At 41.4% G+C, this 18078-nt stretch overlaps 1 long non-coding RNA gene across 1 annotated transcript in view; it reads left to right on the top strand.

Moving 5' to 3' along the window:
- The window catches only part of LOC128851888 (uncharacterized), a 35208-nt gene extending 22836 nt beyond the window's left edge, over positions 1–12372 (top strand). Inside the window, exons 8-9 of the long non-coding RNA XR_008449420.1 lie at positions 2181–2431; positions 9339–12372. This is a non-coding gene — a long non-coding RNA (uncharacterized LOC128851888). The remainder of the gene's footprint in view (positions 1–2180; positions 2432–9338) is intronic.
- The last annotated feature ends 5706 nt before the right edge of the window (positions 12373–18078 follow it).

Genomic DNA, 18078 nt, shown 5'->3' with positions numbered 1-18078 from the left:
GTCCCACAACTAGTGTTTGTGGGGCTTACATTGTTTCTGTATGCCCTCTTCTGACCCACTGTTGCATCTAGAGTAATCTCAGAATGAGATTGGGCTTGAGGGAGAAAGAAAAGTTCATGGGGCTAAAAAGGGATATGTTAGAAACAAGTTCTCTCATATTTCTTAAAGCACTGAGACTATTCACAACCTAAGCACAATGAGCTGTACATGAAGGATCATCTTTGTGCCAGTCTACCTGTGATTACATAGCCATTACTTGGACTTCGCCCAACCTGTTCTCATTCATAGACTCCTCATCACTCATCTAGGAAGCTTATGTTCCTCTGAATGAACTAGATAGGTAAAAGGTAACCAAATGTGATAATCAAGCAGGAGGAAGTAGGGAAGGAGATTCATTTGGTGCTTTGCTGAAAGCTAAAATAGGTATGGTTGTTAATGGTAAGAGCAATTGGTGTACCATTAGGCCCCAAGGGATGTGTGTGAGGTGTGAGTATGTGGAGTATTCAGGAGTAAAAACATGCAGGCTGCTACTGTAGGAGATGCTCTCTGTCCAGCAATGAAGAAATCCTCTTCTTTTGGGAGCTGTTGGTTTACAGGATCAGTAAAGCTTGCACGTATAGATCATTACCTTACAGGTCTCCAGACATTCATACAGTGTGACAGAAACAGCTAGAGAATTTCCAAGGAAGATGAGGAGCAATTAACCATCTCAGTCGCTCCAACTGGCTGATGTCCATGTCCTGGTTTCATTCCTTCATAAACTGAAACGACAGATAAAGATATTTGAAACTAAATACTGCAGGTTAGTGGCACAAAAGTGGCCGTTCTCCTTCTGCTAGGAAGGTAGGTCATATTGGTAGGTCCAATAGTCATTGGACATTATTCCTGTGTGGCAACCAAGAGGCACTTCTGCAAGAGTTGTGAATGCAATTCAGTTGGTAGTGCAGAGAACTGAGGATCTCTGTTGGTTTAGGAACAGGAGAGAATCAGCTTCCACAGTTGCAGAAGTACCACTGATTTTGCATGCCTAACAGAACAAATTTCTCATGCTGGGCACCCTAATCCAGAGGCCACTTTTAAGCCTTGTTTTGGTTTTACTGGTTGAAATGGAAGAAACATTTCTAACATGCAGTCCATTCTTACAGGCACGTTGACTTGAAAGTTAATCATAGTTCTGGCCCCAGATGGTTACAGTGCATCTGCTTCTCCATCTGTGGGAGTTGTAAAGTATATGTGATAGCTGTCCAAATAAGTGCTTAAAAAGTGTGTCCTATAAAGGCAAAATAACAAGATAGCACAATACAGAATGATCCCAAAAGAAATAGAGGTGCAATAAATGTTTCAAGCCCTCAGATGCGTCCTAGAGACTTCACCTGAAATACGGACTATTGTATGGTATGCATAAAGTGTTACAGTAGATGTACGCTGAAGGTATACCTACCTGGTTTCATCAGGAAAATGTTACAGAAATATACTTCCTGCTTTACCATGGACAGGAAACTTACAATTAAGTAACATGTAAACAAATGCAAGCAAAATGTTTTTCTCCCTCTCCCCTCCCCGTGTACTTACACTTGATATGGCTGTCCGTAAATAAGCTGGTTTTGCAAACTGGTTTCAAACTGCCAGCACTCTTGTCCATACCCGAAGCCCTTGATAAGTCAAGAAGAATGGTGCAAACTATCTACAGTCTCCTTCTGCCCTCTCTGTAATCTCAGGCAAGATAAATATAGACATCTTTAGGGCTGGGATGTAGTATTGATTAGCAAGTGTGGAACAGGCTTCACTCAAAACATCATTAAATCAACTAGTGAGTTAATGGAGATGAAGTTAATCTAAGGGGGGGCAAGGGAGGTAGGGGGGTGTTGATGGGTCTCTTGCAGGCTTGTAGAGAGTCTAATAACGATGAAGTCTGAGACTGTGGGAAGTTTAACGTGACAGGAATCTTGATCCAAAGCTCAGTGAAGCCGAAGAAAATCCCCCATGGTGCATGAATATTGCATATGTTATGGAACTTTTTGGGTTTTGAGAACAATTATCTCAAATGCAGGGACACAGGAATTCCACTAAACTGCAGTCTCATTCTGCGTGAAGTTTACAAAAGATAAGAGGGAGGAAAGAGGGTCTTTTCCTCACAAGGCGAATATAATGATAAAGTTAATTTCTGAATCATTCCCCAGAGTCATATCCAAGGGGACAGGGAAGTGAGTAAGGCTCCCTACATAGAACTGAGAGAGGGGAAGAAGCCAGTATATGCTGTATTGGAAGCAGAGGAGGAATGAAGGAAACGGGCATGAACCCCTGCCTCATCCTCACCACATCTGCTCAGGAGAAGAGAGCCATCACAGGTGGTCAGCAAACTGCACATCTGTCATGAACGTAACATGTTCCTTCTCTTCTGGAACAAGCTATAAGCACAAAGTATTGTGGTGTAAGTAAAACCTTTATGAAGACTGAGTTTTACGATTATGCATGCTAAGGTCCTATAATAATAGTTAACAAAGAGGAATTGTGGTTTGCTTTGTCATAATAACAGTCAGTTGTACTTGGGAGTGGTTCTTCCATCACAGAAACTCAATGCTGCAGCCTGGAAAACCTTCTCTTTCTGATAAGGCTTAAAGAAGGACTGCTAACCACATCTATGTTTGCTGGGCAAATGAGATGGCAGAAATCCATTGAGAAACAGGCCAAGTAGGTACGTGAAGATCAGCAAGTAGTAATATGCTACTCTGGAAATAACACCATAGTATGTGATACCACTGGGGACAAAATGTTAATGCAATGTATGTGCATAATACTGTGAGTGACCCCAAGGGATAAGCACCCGTATTTACAACACTCCTTAAATTACTAATGCCACACTGAGGAGTTCTGTATTAAAATTGATATTTGTTGATTAACACATTGCTGAGGACTGATTTATGATTTGATTCCAGCTCCTAAATGAATTGCAATTATTCTGGCAGCTATTAATTGTGTAAATTGATGTGCAGGAATTTATCTCACCGTATCCAATCTGGTTTTTATGGCTGCTATTTTATTGCACCATGATTGCTCTAGAGTTAGCTTTGCTTGCCAGTACTTACAAGTTAAAAACAAATTTTAATATATATTTGGCTTAAATGTAACATTGGGGGCAGAGTTTGTTTCATGTGTGATTTGGGGATTTTTTCTTCTCATCTTCATGAATTTTCTATTACCTTCTAATCCAGTTGCTCCAAGTCTGTGGCATATTGATCAGTTTTCTCTAAAAATAATAATAATAATTTTCCCTGAATGAGTGGCAACACTTGGTGCTGTGTCTTCTATTTAGGAGAAATCCAAGAAAGAACAGTGCTGTCCAGTGAGGTGGAGGTGTCACTGGTGCAAAATGATAGCACTACTATAAGTATCTCATCCTAATGGGGTTGAGGGGCTTTGGCTTTTGCTAACACTGTGTATCATAGTTTTTTGAATCTCATTTTTCCCGGGTGGATGCTTCCACTGGGAAGCAGCAGTCAGAGCCAGAATCAATATCAGGGATGAAAGAAACCGTGGGAAATGGAGAATTTCTAGTCTACCTTCAGCAGAGTGAGGATTTGGATTAGCTTCCCAACTCAAGGTCAGATGCTAAGAGGAGATTAGAAGCATAACTTCTGGGGAGGAAAATACTCTTTTTAAGCAGAAGGCAGAAACCCAAATGGAATATATTCACGATGGCAATTAGAAAGGTCTAATTGTCAAAGCAGTGACAATCTAGAGCCAATAAGAGAAATAGGAGGAATAAAGCTACCTAGTATTAAGGTGGAGCTGGAGCAGATAATCTCAAACCTTTCTGGACACTATGTCTGTGACAGAACCTGGACTCAATAGCTTGATCACACTGCTACATGAAGGCTCCCCTACCACATGGTGCGGTCCTGGCGCTTTGTGCAGTTTCCCACCATCTTGCTTGGTCTTGTGGTGATAATGTCAGGCAGAAAGTATGACCCAGATCCTACCTTGCATGGATCTTTGGCCTTTGCAAAGAGCCCTGACGTGTCTTGGTCAAGAGCAGACTGAATTTATAGTCAGCCCAAGGTGAGGCTGAGAAAATCTGGCCATCAGATGCCGGAGATCTTCAACTTCAAAGCACCCTTGGGAGCACTCTTGCAGGTAAAACATAGACAGAGCCTGTGACCCCTGATCCTTTGTGAGCTTTGCGATGGTTAGTTACAGTGTGCTGACATTTTGAGTCCTGCTGGCTTACATGTTCTTTCCAGTTTAAAGACCCTGAACTTAGTGTTCAGGAAAGCGCATAAATGGCCTTGGGCTTTGCTGAAGTGTGAAAAGCTTCAGACTAGATTTGTGCAATGCTGTATGAGTGTAGCTTTGCGCTTGTGCCTCCATCTAGCCATCACCCAAAAATTACTTGAGAAGTGGGATCTTGATATAAGGGTCGAGTGGCTGGTGGTTCACTGATGATTTGGGCTGAGCCGGGGTTTTGATCATGAAAACTCACAGATTTGAACAGTGAGGAGAAAGAAGGAAAACATGTGACATTCTTTCAAAAGATTGCAGTTTCCTTAAGATCTGCTCTCTGGAGCCATGTGGAAATCTCGCTAAGCCACCCAAATGCTTTCCAGAACTTGTGCTGCACTAAAGCATCCTCAAGGCTGTAATGCAAGCTTTGGCTTTTAGCCAGAAATTGTTCTTTTTTTCCAATAAAACTGAGCTGATTGATTACTGCCATCAACTCCTGGCTGCTAGAAATGACAAAGAAAAAAGTACTTCAGTTACTTTTCAAATGGCAGGAGAGTAAATAAATGATTTCACCATTCTGGGACCAAAACATAGGTTAGGCTAGTCCTGAAAATGAGAGAGTGGAAAATTATTTTAGAAATATGAAGTTGCTGTGTAAAATTTATAAGAGTGAGTGAACATAATCTTAGTGGCTCAGAGATATAGAACAAGCCTGTGATATAGTGACTGGGAGCAGCTCTTTGGGGGCTTGTTAGACTGAACTTGTTAGACAAGACACTTCAATCTCAGATTACTGCAGTCGCTTTTTACCTCAAGACATACAAACTCCATCTTGATAATGTCACAATAGGTAAATTTTCATGATACATATGAATTCCCTATTGTGTACATCAAAACCTGATCACAACTGGAGGGTCAATAAGTAGAATGTAAGAATATCGTGCAATTCTTTCATGCTACTGGGCATGCTTTCTTTTCTCCGCTTTATATATATACTTTTTATAAGGAGAGGAAATAGGTCAGAGTGTCATAATACTAAAAGACAAGAAGATATGAGAATATTTGAGAATATTTATACTTTTTGATCTAATGTAGTGCAGAATAGATTTTCTGTCCTGAATAGGGCCATACTTTTTTGCCTTGAGCAGAGACAGACAACAAAGGAACGCTGACATTACAGAATGATTCCCACTGGCATGAGCTGCATAGGAAGCACAGGCTGAGGAAAAGTTTACAGAGAAAGTAAGAGAGAAAGGAGTGAATTTTAAATGCCCAGAGGAAAAAATATTGAGAAAACAATATGCCTTCTTCTACTGAAGGCTTAATCAAGTTTGGCATGAGCCTTCTGCCTTTAGGAACTTTGGATCCTGCTACTCAAATGAGTGGTCATGTGCAGTTGTTTCAGAAAACCTTGCCTAGTTGTAGGGTGCTGTTGATTGTCTAACTTCTTTTAAAAAAGATGAAGGCTCTGTTTCAGCATTGAACTCATTCACTGGTCAAGGTAGTAAAGTGAGTGTGGCTCCAATGAGGCATAAAGGAAGACTACAAATCATGAATAAGGATGATAGTAAGGAGCATCCTGATCATCTTCACTGAGTGTTTTAGAGAAGGAGTAATTTTTCTGAGGATGGAGAATGTGAGAAGGCTTGGAGGCAGCAAGAGAAACTCACCTGTGTATAAAGTTGAATCCAGATTCTTCTGAGAGGAACGCAGTGACAAGACGAGCGGCACCAATGTGGGAAATTCTCATTCATTATTAGGATTTTTTTTCTCACTGGAAGGGTGGTGCAGCACTGGAATTGATGCCAAGAGAGGCTGTGAGATGGATCTCCAGCCTTGAAGTTACCCAAATCTTGACTGGATGAAGCCTCGAACAAACATGACCTCAGCAGACCCTACTCTGGGCAAGCTGCCACCCCAAATAACCTACTGATGTCCCTTCCAGCCTGAATTATTCTGTGATTCTGAGTCAAATCCTATTGCCGGCAATGAAAGGACCTTGACTATCATGCTTGAGGGTGGGGCAGCCTGAGTCTCTGACTCATGACTAGGCTAAAGTCACTGATAAATTCAGTGTATTTCATGACTTTATGTAAAATTTTATGGGGAGCCTGACAGCTGCAAATTTTTTGACTCTGCAAGGCAAGAAATTATCTGCTGACTCATATCACTAATAAATACTGGTATTTAACCTGTCCAGTACTAGATGCTGATCCTTTTGAACTTTTCATGATACTTCGTGCCAGGGCAAATTAATTCCCTTAAAATTGCCTTTTCCATGCATGGTCTGACCTAAACTTTCAAAGCCTTCAGTTCCCCAGCTGAAACTTGATCTGCAGGGAAAAAGATTCATGCAAATGGCAGCTGGATGGATCAAAGCAAATGCTCTGGTCTGGACCCTGCTCTTGAGGGATGCTCTGGGGACAAAGCTGTCTGTTCTTCATTGCAACAGTGATGCTCTCTGTTGTAGTGGATGAGTTGATGGATTGCTGTTTACACCGATATTCTCTGCTGGAAAGCAAAAATTCAAGGAACAGCTCTGGTATTTTATCTGCTTTATGTGGGAACATGGTCACTGACACTTAGAATTCATACTATGGTATGACTGGGCCTCTGGTATCATGCAGCGTTTCAAAATCAAGAGTGACATTTCCAGTATTCAGCTTAGCTGTAGCCATGTTTTATTAACCGTATGATGTACTTGTAACAGCTTGTAACTGAAGAATAAGAAATGGACTTCTTACTTTCTAGCTGGACAAGTGCCACTTACGAAGGGGCAGAAGTACTTTAATTTTGAAAAAATCCATGTTTCAGTTACATTAAAAATGCAGAATTTCATGGAGGTATGTTTTCCTTTGCGTTTCCATAGCATAGAAAGGAGGTTGGAGGTGCTGACAACAGCACCTCAGATTGCTGCAGCAGCTGCTTGTATGTTTGTGCCTCACAACCACTTTCTTGTCTTGAGATGAATGAGTGCGTGCGTGTGCCCTGTGTGCAGGCTGTTTGATCACTCCTGTCATACACAGCCTGGCAGAAACATGGTGTTTCCTACGTGAACTGCCATCCTTTCCCAGCTTGCGAGTGAAAGGCTAAGCATTATGCACAGGCTAACAAGATTCCAGTTCTGCAGCACATTTTAATTTTCAGCAGTTTGTTATCTGCCATACACCCAACACTCTCTCCTAAGGCAAAAAAAGCAACACAATTAACATGGGATAGATTTCATTCAATGTACTCTGTTTCCTTCCATTATTGTATTTGTCAGAGGAACCATTTAGAGAAAAGGCTTTTCACAGTATTGTGTATGGTCCAAATTTTTTTAGTCGGTTAGTTTTTTATGATTTTTTGTTTTGTTTCAAGAAAGCACTATTTCAAAGGTTATATTTCCAGAAGCCATTGGATTTCAGCCATTTAAAATACACAGTGAGAAGGGAGGAGACAATAAGAGCTAGAAAAGATGATTATTTTTCCCATTACCAGCAGGAACATCCTCATCTGAATCCCATTAGAGAGGTAACTGCCTACATTAATAAAATAAACCAATATATAATCACTACCAGTCTTAATGCTGGTGCTGAATGACCTAATTTAGTAACTCATTTAAGCCGCCTTTTAGTAGTGTGTCTTCTCTTGTGTCCTCTGAGTAAATAGAACAGACACAGATGTTTGCCAGAAGTTGAGTCTCATAACTTGTCTCTACAGACTAGCTTGAATACGCCTTATAAATTCACTGGTCTCCACTTACTGGACTCAAGCTTTAAAGCAAACCTGAAAGCTAGAAATACAGTACATTTATTCTTGCAGAACCAGTTGCTGTAACTCATATCAGTCGAAATCAAGAATGAGCTAGAGAGAGAAACAAGAGCAGCGCATAAAGCACCTCCTTTATTAATAATTTTCCACTGGCTTTACTGAACCTGTCTTCCTTCTCTGGCTGAGATATGGTGAAGAGAGTTCTCTCACTATCTTTGCAGAGACATTTTCAATCTCTTGCAAATCTAATTACCTAACTGAGGGACAACTAGTATAGAGATCAACAGGATTTTTGCTCTGTGGTTTGTGTTTCTGTGGTTCCCTCTCAGACTTCTAGGGTTTATTTCTGTATAAGGGAATCCATCTCCACTGAAAGGCACCCATGTAATTTGGAGTGCATTTGCTGAGGATGATGAGCAATAGCTGCTCTATGTCAATAGTGGTAAATAAAAGCATATCCATGAGAAAATCCAGTTCTCTAAAAACAACCAATAGTGGTAAATAAGGCAAAGCATGTCACCCTTAAGCTGCTGCACCAGGAGTGTGCTCAGGTGAAGGCAGGTCATGTTTGTGTCTTGAGCAAATCCCTGAGCATGTGAATGGCTGGTCCAGTCCCACTGGGAAGCAACTGGGTACAGGCCACCAGCAACTTGGGAGTCAGCACAGCACCTGCATGAAAGGTAGCTGGGAAACTAGGGGAGGCAAAGGCACCACAGCAACCATCTGTGCCTGACAGCAGTCACAAAACTTGCCAGGGAAGTGGAAGCTATCAACGATGACTGCTCTCATCACTGCTCAGCACCAGCTCTGTGCCAGTGGAAGGAATGATTACATCTGTCTCAAGACTTGTCTTTTTAACACCAGCAATATAATTTCTTCCTCTTCCTAACTGGATTAATCTGAATCCCTAACTTTCAGCTGGCTTTCCGTGAGCATATTATTTTTTTTGAGAATGAATTCCATTTTTCCAGTTGCCTTTTGATTAGTTTAATGAATTTTCCTCCTTCTCTTCCTGTTATCAAACACACTTTTCCAGATGATGGAGAGGATCTTCTCTGATACAGAAAAGGTTTTAAATTAAGGTTTTAAAAGTGCCTAGTGATTTAGGGGTTCTCAATAGTTTTCTTTCCTGCCTTGCTTCCTTAATAACTAGGTAGGCTAAGGGATTAAAAATAATTGCACAACTGAAGGAACTTTCCTTAAATGGGTTGTATCTACCTACAGCTCTGGCCTGAGTATGGAGTCTAGGTCCTGTACTTACCTTGACTCTCTACACCCAAGATAACACCCAGAAGTCACTGTATGTTGACATACCTTCTACTGTGCTAACCTAATGCAGATCTCCTTCCTGTCTTTCTGAACAGCACCTCCTGTGATCACACACGAGACCCCATGATTGCCCATCTGTTGCTACTCGCCCAGTTGTTCTGCGGAGCTCCATTGCCTGTCTCGGCATCCCATTGCAGAAAGGACTGGGGGAGGTACTTGCCATGCTTCTCATATGAGATACGAATTGTGGTTTTACCTGTCCTGCTTAGTATGATTCACATATTGCCACATAAAAATTTATTATTTACTCTTGCTGAAAACCAAGGATTTTGATGCAGACTTCCTTGATCCCTAGACCTGAACACCCAAAAGCACAGTGAGTTTTCACCAAGCATTCCTTAAAGAACAACCCAATATGAGAACTCTTCCCGCAAATTCCACATGAATGCCTGTAATCAGCCATGCCAATTGACTGCAGACTGCAAACAGCCATAGACAGGTTTCCAAACAGTTAATTTCAAATAGCTCATTTTCTGTCATCTCCACACAAGTTTCTGTCATGTTGCATTACATGTAAACAACTCAGAAATTTAATGACATGTCTTTCAGTCAAAACCTAGTATGGCTTTTCAGTCTGAACAGATTAATTGTGGTTTGTAACAATATAAAATGCAGTCTGATTAGAGTTTCTATTATTCTTTGAGACAGAATATTGTATGTGAATATAAAACCAAGTTTTCTGCTGGCATGACTTTATTGACTTCTGTGGAAAAATAAAATACTCATGTAAAATCCATAGTACATCATCGTTCATGTGCTGTTATAGTAAAGAAATTTTATAAGATCTGTAAATTAGATGTGCCAAATCATATTCCAGACCCTATGGAAATGACATTGTCAATGAAGTGAGTCAATAGGAATATTTTGCTTTGGAGGAGACACTTCTATATGAATCTTTTAACACATGATAGTTTTGAAAGTTTTTCCTACTTTCATATTTTTTTCACTGTGTCTGTGTTCTCCTTGCTCTTAAAAACCACATACTATTCTCTCTAGTTTCATTACTATGTAATCCAGACTTGTTTTTCTATTCTTGCTACGGGGCATTGCTCTGGTTTTGTAGCAGTCCTGTTGACACGAGCTCAGAAGCCCTGCACCACAAGTCCTAGTTGTCAACAGGATTGATGTAAAGAACTTCAGTGAAACCTCTATGAATACATTCCTCACCGAGCAATATGCCCCTCAACACCTTAGGAGGGGATTTTCCTCTTCCTTTTTATCATCTCCAACTTATCTCCTTTTATTTTTGTAAAGCAAAACATCGCAGAAAAGACATTCAAATTAATAACTAAAGCGTGGCTTGCTCGAGAGTTTTTTGAGGTGGGATGGAAAATCCCTCTGAGGCAGATATCCTAACGCATAGCTGTTTGGCTCAGTCTCTCCCTTTGAAACTTTTGTGGTTTGTTTGTCTATTGTTTTATGTAAAACCAGTTTTCTTTACTTTAGTTGTCTTCGTTTGTTTTTCCAGTTTGCAGAATGCCATGATTGGGGGTGTTCAGAGAAGTCAGAAGTTGTTTGCGGTGTTTTGAATCCCCTGTAGCTGCATGGGGGGGCTGAAATTTTTTTAACAAGTGTGTGGGCTTGCCAATGCAATTCTACCCTGTCCACGCTGCTGGACTAATAATGAAGGTCACAAATATTGAACAGAAACTGCCAATGTCTGGTTGTTTTAACTCTTGTTGAGTTATCAGGATTCCAACAGGGTTTCAATTCTACAGGACTAGCACATTTTATAGAACAGGAGACATTTTTAATGTACTATTTGCAATATTACATTTCACTGTTACCATACTGCCTGACACTGGGGACCAAAGCAAAAGTACTAGATGGAAAAGCACAAGCTTTGAACTAAAGCTCTGTGTATTGGCACAGGGGAACATGTAGTTCACACCACCAGTGGGGCATGTTCCATATGGATCACATTAAAACAGGCTGCAGAACTGTAGATGATTAAATCAGCATTATAAAATCCTGAAAAATTGTAAAAATGGGGGAAAAATACATTACCAAAATATTGAGTTATTACTTGGATATATGCAGAAATGCTTTCTATAGAAATAGATTCTTAATCCTTGTCCATTTCTGTAAGGCTTCCTCTTTATTTTCTTTATCCAATCTGAGGGGACAGAGGCTTTTAGCTTTTGGTGGGAGAGTTTTTGAAATAAGCTGCACATAATAGCATGATTGGAAGCACAATTACTGTAAATTCTTCCATTTCTGGCTGTGAAGATCCCTAAAGGCAGCAGGAACCACTATTGCTGCCCATGTAGTTTGTCCCTTGAGGGTTTTGGTTTTTTTAATTTTATATATCCAGCCTATCTACTGTAACCCATCACTCCTTAGGCAAGTACATAGTGTTTCAATCTCAGATTGCATGTTTGTACATAGTTTTTGCTTTCCATGGAAAACTTAAGGTGAAGTATTACTTAATTATTCAATAATTTTATGACAAATTAATTCCTCTTCTGGTGACTATCCTTATGTTGGTGAATATTAAGGCATGGTACAATATATACCTACCATGAGAATGTTTAGCTGCTCTTAAGTCAGAGGCTGTTAGGAATAAAAAAAACATCTGACAGAACCAGGTTTTAATTTTTAAAAAAGGAACCCTTCAGGAAGATGTTTTCGAGTCCTTATGTCAATGTCAGTTGAACATCACTGATCATTTGTGTCACTGTATAAACACCATTCTTTTATGACTGTGGTAGGCAGAACATAAGGGTACTAGAAAGAAAATACGGCTTTACATTGGATTTTCCTTAACTGAGCTTTCTCAAAGCAATGTGGGTTGACTGCGTGGGCAAAAAAGATATATAGCAGAGAATGACAGAAATCAAAACTAAGAGGGATGCATTTCCTTAGAGCTACTGCGGCTATCTATCTCCAAACTTCACTAGTCAAGAACTGTTCACTGTAGCATAGCCCAGATTTAATCAGAATATTTATTTGTTCACAATCACTAGTCGTAAGTATCAGAAACTCTGAAAACAAGAGATTATATTTTCTTCTTTCTTCAGAGTCTATTTTGTCTACTGAATGAAGAGTAAATCATTACAGAAGCGCAGACACCTCTGCCACAGGATACACCCATGAGTGCAGGTCTGCAATGTGAAAACTCTGATAGCAAGCAGCACTCAGAGCTGTTATCAGCAATTAGCCTTTTAGGAATTTTTGAGGCAAGTGCTGCAAGCATGGTGAGTACAAGCACCCTTTCCCTGTCTGTGCTGTAAAAGTAATGCAGTTACATGACTGTTGGACTTGATGATCTTAGAGGACTTTTCCAAGCTTAACGATTCTGTGATTCTATTATTATATGATTCTGTGACTCTGTGAGTGAGATCAGTTACCCCACATTTCAGGCCAACACCTTTCACAAGCTATTCAAGATCAGCTGCAAAGGCATGCAGCTTAGACTACTGAGAAGATGTATACAGGAGGTTACTGCCTAGTCTTGAAAATAAGGATATGATTTTGTTTTTCTTTTTTTCTCACCAGGCATATTTTTTAAAATATTTTTTTTTTATTTTCAGTAAGAAGCCTGGGAACTATTGCTTAAAATCAAGCAATAATATCTAATATTTCTAATTCTTAGTAAAAATTATCTGTTGGCCATGTTAATATATGTATCTCATTGTAGGACAGCAAACATGGAGTTGCAATTTCAATGAGTCTGAGAAGGGCCTATTTGGAGCAGTTAAATTTGTACCCTAAAGGGGAAAATTGAATGAAGGCAAGAGAAAGAACAGGAGTACGTGATTGTTTCTGTACTAATTCATAGATCTATTTGCCATCAAATCTAGCATTGTGGTGGTGATATGGACTTGTTACAGTTAAAAGCAAAGAACGGAGAAAGTAAGGGGGTTTGACCCTAAAGCTTGAAATACTCAAAGGTTTAGTGTTTTGAATAAGGCAATGATCCAAAGGCTATAAAGACAGAAGAAAAACAGCCTTTGACTTCAGTGACATTGCATCAGGCCTTCGGATGACTAGCGATCAGCAGACTTCATTCTGTGTAATTCTTTATGAAAGAAGCGATAGTTCTCCAATGTACAGTCAGCTGAGGAGGAATAAGATGCTCTGTGTCTTTGCAACTTATCCTTCTGGTCAGCAGACATCCCTGTCACTGCAGGCAATGGAGGTGTTCTTGCACAACTGGTGGCATGTAACTGCTTTGCAACTGCTTCTTCCCACTAAGCCATCACCAGAGACAGAATTAGCAGAGACTTCATTGTCGTATACCCCAGATCTGAACCCTGGGTTATATTTAAATGAGCACAGGAAAGAGTCTAAAGACGCTATGACCCCAGTGAATTGGGGGATTGGTTTATCTAAACTGGAAGTCAGAAAATGTCAGAAAAGCAGATTTTAAGTGTCTACCCGCCTGTTTTCACTGTGTGGTGGGTCAGCTGGAGTTTAGGCTCTGCAAATACGGAGGAGGTGGTTCCAGAGCAGTTAAGCACTTCAGCAATTCCTAGAACTGGTGGTCTTGGGAAAGATTTCATAACTTGTCTGAAAGCCAAACACTTCTTTGACTGCTAACTTAATAAAGAAGAGTGAAGTGCTGGGTAAATCCTGGGAAGATATACTAAATCAGGCTAATTTGTTATGTAATCTCTTTTTAATGTGGAAAATTAAGGTGATGGCAAGATGACTAGATGTTTAATTCTCCAAATAATTACTGGCGGGTATTGACATTAAAGAAGGGAGAGACCAAGTTAATTTCTGCTCGTTGTTTTCAACACATGCCAAACTCTTACTTCACACCAGTGAGGAAGGGCTGAAAGTTGTGGTTTTCATCTGCATGAAGTAACAGTTGGCACAAATTGCCAAGAGGAGAAAAATAAAAACCACTTAAGCCGAGCAACATAAACTTGGTGATAATTTTTCTACTCTCTCTTCTGAAAAAAAAAAGTTAATGAAGACCTCATGGTGACTATTCCACCTGAATAAACCCAGGAGTCTGGTCCTCCTCAAGGCAAATAAAGTGTCAAGAAGGCAGTGATGACCTCAGTTTTCCAACCTCTTCCTTTTCCACCTTGGAAAGCACTGTCACAGGCAGTCCCAGAGAGGGACAAGAGCAGAGCAGGAGAAGATGAGAGCGCTTTGACTCAAGCTGGTCCTTTCTTCTGCTGACCCTCTAGGCCATGAAAACCTGTTCTTCGCCATTTCTAGAAATGGAGGTGTCAGGGTGTTTCATGGCTGGCAGCATCGGCCTTGCTTGGGGATAATGGTGTTTACATTCTCCCTTTAGCAGAATAGCTGGATTTGCCCCAGAACATCTGGGCGCAGCTATAGCTGCATAACCTGCCTTTAAGCCAAGTGTCTTCTCATAGGCTTGGGATATCTTTGGTATTTGGTACATGTCTGCCAGGGCCTTGGAGGCACTCAGGGGCCCTAATGTCTCTGCCCAGCCTCCCACTCACCCTCCCCAAGACCCAGGAGCCCACATCAGCCCCCGGAGCTTATCAGTCTTTGCCCAGTGATACCAAAGCAGGGATGGGCTCTGGCTCTCCATGACCCTACCCAGCCTTAGGTCCCACTGAGCCAGGCCCGCTTTCAGGTCCACATCTCATCCCTCCCACAGTCCATGTGGTACCTTGGCAATGGCCATGTGTTACATGATTTTTCTCATGTGTTTTCTGCTCGAGATGACATCCTGTGCTCACAAGACTTAATGACCATCTAATTCTTCCCTGTCACTTTTGTAAGTAAATACATGAGTAACTCCAAACACATATATGACATATGGGATATAACATGCAGAGGTATTATACGTTGTTCCTCTATGATTTCCTCCAACCTCACTGTCCTGCGATCTCCCTTCCTCCATCTTGTTCTCTCTACCTTGATGTCTCACAGACTTGTAAGCTAAATCTCGCTTGTTCAAATCACTCTCTTATTTTATTTTAATAGAAACTGGTTTTGCAGTTTGACATGTTTCTTCTTTTCAGACTGTGATTTTCTGTGTGGTTCACTCTAGGCTTCCTACGACTGACAACGTGTTATCTCACCTTATGAAAATCATGCATGATTTCTGGGAGACATCTATCAAAAGGAGAGAACACACTGAGAAGCTGGTACTGTCTCTCTAATTATTTGGGTTGATGGTTGTTCAATTAACCTATTAGCCACTTGAAGCGACTTGCATATTTACAGATACGGTACTGCATGGTCTCTCTCTGTGATGTTTAAATGGCAAATGCTACCCCTGTGTAGTGTCCCAGTCTAACTTCACTTCTAGTCTGATGGTTCCCAAAGGCAGCTGGGTTCTCTCAGGTTGGAGAGTAGATGCTGCCATTGATGAGCACTTGACATGAGCTGGCAATTTGCACTCACAGCCCAGAAGGCCAAATGTATCCTGGGCTGCATCAAAAGAAGTGTGGCCAGAAAGGCAAGGGAGGTGATTCTGCCCTTCTATTCTGCTCTTGTTGAGACCTCAGCTGGAGTATCATATCCGGTTCTGGAATCCTCAGCATAAGAAGGATACGGAACTGTTGGAACAGGTCCAGAGGAGGGCTACAAAGATGATCAGAGGCTGGAGAATCTTCCTTATGAGGACAGGCCCAGAGAGTTGGGGTTGTTCAGCCTCAGGAAGAGAAGGCTCTGAGGAGACCTTATAGCAACCTTCCAGTACCTGAAGGGGCTACAAGAAAGCTGGGGAGGGAATTTTTACGAATGCATGTAGTGGTGAGACAAGGGGGAATAGCTATAAATCGGAGAGGGGCAGAGTTACACTAGATATTAGGAGGAAATTCTTTACAATGAGGGTGGTGAGGTACTGGAATAGGTTGCCAAGGGAAGTTGAGGAAGGGAGGTGGAATTAGATGATTTTTAAGGTCCCTTCCAATTCAAACCATTCTATGATTCATTCTATGATTCTACAACTCGCTGTGCCTTCAGAAGTAACAGCTGTAGGTGAATGTTCCCTCCTACCCTCATCTCCCATCCTCTGACAACCACCTCGAGGTTTATGCCTTTCAGTGAAGCACTTAAGGACACAAGTAGCTCTAAGCACTTCATTCCTGTACTTTCATTGAATAGAGATGGATTTAAGTGCCTACTGGTAGTTCACAGCTTGCCAGCACTTTGCAGTGGCCAGATAAGATAAAAGTTAGGAGCCATCCCTTATAGTCCTGTCCCTGGGGGAACGGTTTGCTTTCTGGTAGTGATGGAAAACACCATTAAAACCTTTCATGATACTCCAAAGTAGAGATTAATGGATTCCAAGTCCAGCTGCTCACTGAGGACCGAGGAAAGGTGTTCTCCAGAAAACTAGGTCTAACCTCCAGGAAAATGTGAGTGGGAAAGATTCCCTCACTTTTGCTGGTTGTGGCCCACTGGTAGCACTGGAGCAGGACACACCAGCAGCACAGCAGGGAGTCAAGCCTTTGTGCTGTTGTCATAATATCTCAATCCCCCAACAAAGATCTGGTGGAGGCAGCTGTGCCTCAACCCTTCCAAATCCTATACCACCATCCCCTGTTGGATCTCTTCTCTGTTGTGCGAGGATAAGCTTGCTTTCGAGAGTATGTATATTTAAGGGCAGCTCAGGAAACATAAAGAGAGTGGAAAAGCATAATTCACATTTTTTAGGGTCTGACTGAGCTAACAAAGTCTAAGCATCTTGTCCACACTGAGATTAAGTGCTAAGAAATAGCTGATCACAGAATAAGAGGAAAATAAACAGGCCATATTAATCTGAACAGTAGAAATCACCTTTGGCAGTGGCGCCAGAATAAAATGGGATGTGTTGAAGGATGGTCAGTGATAGACTTAATATTTTGCACCAGTTACAGCACAGATGAGTTCAGAAACTGTGCCTGAGCTGGAGGGGAGAGGCTATCAGGGTGGCATGTGGTAATCTATCTCAAACTGAGACTTTTCAGAGAGTCTTTGGCTGGCATTTCAAAATATTCTTGGAAGACTCAGTCATCTAATTGGCGTGCATTATCTTTTTTATCTATTGCAATGAAAAAGGAGTTTATCTTAGGACTAGTTGCCTCTGGCTTCCCAAGAATTACAAAAGTCAAGCTAATAAATGACCTTGACCAGAAGACAAGCCTTACTTTTGTCCACCTGTGACTCTGTTCTACAGGGGATTATATCCAGCCCATTTTCAGCCTAGGTAGATGACAAGGAAGAGTGGACCACTATGTCCACCAGAGCTTGGCAGAGCTGTAAATGGCTTTATTTAAAGGCTTTTTTTCTGAACATACGATAGAGCATACTCTGCTCTCATTTATACCAGGTAAAAACATGATATAAGTTTCTGGCCCTGTTCCAGTGCTTGTGTGCTGTAGGAACAACAGGAGTCAGAAAACTGCACTCACCAATAAAGTGTGAAATCACTCAACAAAGCAGTCGTTTGGCTTCGGCAGCCCTATGCCCCTGCCGTGCTCCCCTTGTTGCCAGCACAGCTGAGCACCCCTGGGAGTGGGATCACCCAAAACCTCTGGGCTGCTAGCATGGCCCTGACAGGTCTAAGTGCTGTGGGTCTGCAGAGGAGAACTGTGACGGTGCTAACCTTGTGCTGGCAGTCATGCACAAGCTGCATTTGTGCCCCTGTGCCATCCTGATGTGTGGCCATCAGGGGTGGTTAAAACCGAGGGAAAAACCGGGCAACTTTGTTGACATGGGAGATTTGTGTTGTGTAGGTAACGGTGGACAAGTTAAGATCAGGAGGAAGAACACTAGGCAGCCACCTTGGGAATCCCTCTTTCTGAACACGGATGGTATCTTTTGTGGTAGTCCTTTGGATAGCCATGTTGTGCA

The sequence above is a fragment of the Cuculus canorus genome, chromosome 3, assembly GCF_017976375.1.
Source record: "Cuculus canorus isolate bCucCan1 chromosome 3, bCucCan1.pri, whole genome shotgun sequence".
Taxonomy (NCBI): Eukaryota; Metazoa; Chordata; class Aves; order Cuculiformes; family Cuculidae; genus Cuculus; species Cuculus canorus.
The sequence above is the reverse complement of the archived record's forward strand: the minus strand, read 5'-3'. Positions and strand labels throughout refer to the sequence as shown.